The 3,299-nt window shown below is 39.0% G+C and overlaps 1 protein-coding gene across 4 annotated transcripts in view; it reads right to left on the bottom strand.

Moving 5' to 3' along the window:
• slc15a5 (solute carrier family 15 member 5) overlaps positions 1-2,780 on the bottom strand; it is a 52,626-nt gene extending 49,846 nt beyond the window's left edge. For all 4 annotated transcript variants that reach the window (XM_087312461.1, XM_087312463.1, XM_087312460.1 and 1 more), the window contains exon 1: positions 2,712-2,780. The gene's annotated coding sequence lies outside the window, so the exon portion shown is untranslated. The remainder of the gene's footprint in view (positions 1-2,711) is intronic.
• Positions 2,781-3,299: the final 519 nt, after the last annotated feature.

Genomic DNA, 3,299 nt, shown 5'->3' with positions numbered 1-3,299 from the left:
TGCCCACTGGCCTTCATCCATCATGGCCACCTAAACATCCCCATATTCAATTGGCTGCATCACTGTCTCCTCTCCACCAATCAGCTGGTGTGTGGTGTGTGGTCTGGTGCAAAATGGCTGCCGTCGCGTCATCCAGGTGGATGCTGCACACTGGTGGTGGATGAGGAGATCCCCCCCACTATGTAAAGCGCTTTGAGTGCCCAGAAAAGCGCTATATAAATGTAAATGTTTTATTATTATTATAAAATGTATTATTATTATTATTATTATTATTATTAAAAGAATGGCTTTGAACAGCCAATATAGATCATTTATGTTTTAAAAGCTTGGAACCTTTAAAAAGTTGTCTATACAAATACAGAACTTCATAATTTATTGATGTTAGACGCTAATGTAGTTGTCGCTCTCAGTATGAACCATCCTGGTTGTTAACATCCTTTCCCTCATCACCACAACATATTTCACTTTTACTTCACATGCATTTGTTTCAGGCGAAAGGTCTCACAATAAAATTTCACCCATCTCTGAACAAGCAAGTGTGGGTTAGTTAGTGCGTATGCTGATTGTGAAGAGGAATGCCATTGAATTTGAACCTTTTTTTTTCACGCGCAAGCCTCTTTTGTGCGCTAGCTAAAGAAATCCATTGTGCAGCTGGACACCCTGAGAAAGAGGGAGCTCAGAGCCGTTGTCTGCAGATGCTTCTGCTTGGCCTCAGGGAGCTGAAAGGGGTGAATAGCGTCGGAAACAGCCATACCCAGGCAAAACAATACTGCTGGGAAGCTTTGAAGATTAAGAAATTAGGGATGGGGAGGCTGGGGCATAATTACAAACGCCATTCCATTGTATTGGATATGCATATGTTTGCATGCAAGTACATTTGTGAACTTCTGATTTGAACTCCAGGCTTTTTCAAAGTTTAGCCAATTTTTGTACAGTGCATAATGGACTGGGTATTCTAAAGCACTTCAACTTGGATTGTTGATATGGTTCAATTGCGAAACTCTTCTGATTCGCCAGTTTCGCTACTCCAGTGCGAAATCAAAAGGAACGCAACAACTGGCCTTTACCTCACCGTTCTCCTGTTGCTAGGAAACCCTTGAGCACCGCTTGAGGTTCTTTTCTTTTTAAGGTCTACTCCACTCGCCACATTTTCCTTTAATTGAAGACAGCTTACATATGAGAGGAAAACAATTAGCGCTTTGAATACTTTGTTTGCTGTTTGTCAGGGTCGCACTGTTCACCGCCTCGCCTGCCTAGTGGCTCTGTTGTGATATAAGAAGAGAGTCAACATCTCATTTGAGCTGCTAAGTGCGTTTAATTGAAGGACTTACACGCTCACAGTGCGTCACATCTGTAAGAGCTGTAGATGTAAACTTTCTCAGGGATGAGCAACAGCCTTGTTTTCTCATTCAAATAGCTTTGTAGGCTTTTGATGGATATTCAGCGCTGTTTTCTGTTCAGTTAGCTGCCGGTCTAGCCTAGGCAACACAAAATAGCCACTTAATGGGAATAAATTGAAGGATTTTTGCCTCTTTGGCACTATTTTACCACAAATACGAGTTCCTAATGGATTCTTTTTCTGTAATATAGGTACAGATTATTTCTTTTTGTTCACCCCCTCTAAGGTGAAGGCCTAACCTTTAAGAGAAGATGACAAATAAAAGGTGTTTAAAAGGAAATTATTAAAGTTTTTATAACAACGGTTTTTAATTTCAGTCGATTCGAAAGTTATCACTTGATTAGAGGGTATCAGTGGTAATCAGCAGATAGATATGGACCTATTGGTAGGCTCAGAAGGCTGCTTTCATCCATACACATGGTTAATTAGCCATAGATCACATACAACTGCGGCAGTTAATGAGAATTATTATTTAATAAATTCCCCATTAATTGTATTTTATTAATGACTACCCTTAACCCAACCCTTAACCCAACCGTCACAGCGATGTAAAAACAGAACTGAATCTAGAGTCTTCTCTATTAGTATAGCTGGTTGAACATGTGGATGGATGATAACAGCCTTTTGAGCCTACCAGTAGGTGCAGAAGGCCCCTACTGGTCCATATCTATCAGTCGATAACCACTGATAATGCCCATTCAATCAAGTGATAACATTCAAAGCGGGTGTTCATTTAACACATTTGCCAAATTTAGCTTCAGGAGCGCAGAAGGCCAAAAAAAAAAAAAAAATGTATTTATCTAATTCCAAAAAGGTAAGACGAAAAGAAAATACACTTCCTACCCTACCTCTCTGTACAGAAAAAAAAGCAAAATAAATGGCATCAATCTGCCCACTCTCTCAGAAATAAAGCTCTTGTACCTTTATATCTTTCAGAGTGTACATTCGCAAAACAGTATATTAACATACAATTACAATGGTAGGCTAACAATCCCTAACAGGGGAAATTCATAAATAAAAGTCTAAGAACAAGTAATGGTCTTTATTTCAAATAGCTAGCTAGAATGCTAACACACACTAGTCAAACAGGCAACTCTAAAGTACACACAAAGATTCTCTCAACCGCACTACCACAGGGTACAAGAGTCAACTGAGCAAAATACACAGCGAGTGAACGCAAGGCTGAGGTGGGTAATGATGAAAGAGTTTTTATATGTAGTCAGGAGTTAGCTGACCAGGCAGGGTGGTCATCAATTAGACACAAAAAAGACACACAAGACACTTGGATTAGATAAAAAGTGACATAACATACCAAACTCTGTCCTGAAAGTCTGCTGTCCTGCATAGTGTAGCTCCAACTATAGCTTCAACACACATGCCTGAAAGTTTCTACAACTAGAAAGAACTTAATTAGCTGGCTCAGGTGTGTTTAATTGGGGTTGGAACTAAAATAGGTAGGATACAGGCCCTCTAGTTTGAGCACCCCTGATCCATACTCAGACCATTTATGCAGTATAATGTTTTATGCAGTATAATGTTGTCTATAAATTCTAAAGAGAAGATAATCAACAGTACAAAATCACATCTTTTTTCAACTTTTGAACTATTCTTTGCAATAAGACTTTTCAAAAATCATAGTGATGAATGTTGATAGGTTTACATAAATAGCTGCCATTGCACCAACCATTATTTTTAATCAAAAGAGATGGAACAATCCATGTCTGCTCTGCATTTGTTCATTCTCCAGTCTTCCTCCATTTACACTCATCTTCCAATGATCCTATTGGTTCCCAAAGGAAGAAATTATGCGCTGCCCTACATTTACTTTTCCATTTCAGGTCCATTTCACTTGGATGTATGTCAAATTACTTGGGAAAAATTGACATTCTTACTCTGTAAA

Source organism: Danio rerio, chromosome 25 (assembly GCF_052040795.2).
Source record: "Danio rerio strain M-AB ecotype USA chromosome 25, GRCz13ab, whole genome shotgun sequence".
Lineage (NCBI taxonomy): Eukaryota > Metazoa > Chordata > Actinopteri > Cypriniformes > Danionidae > Danio > Danio rerio.
This window is presented reverse-complemented; position numbering and strand designations above follow the sequence as displayed.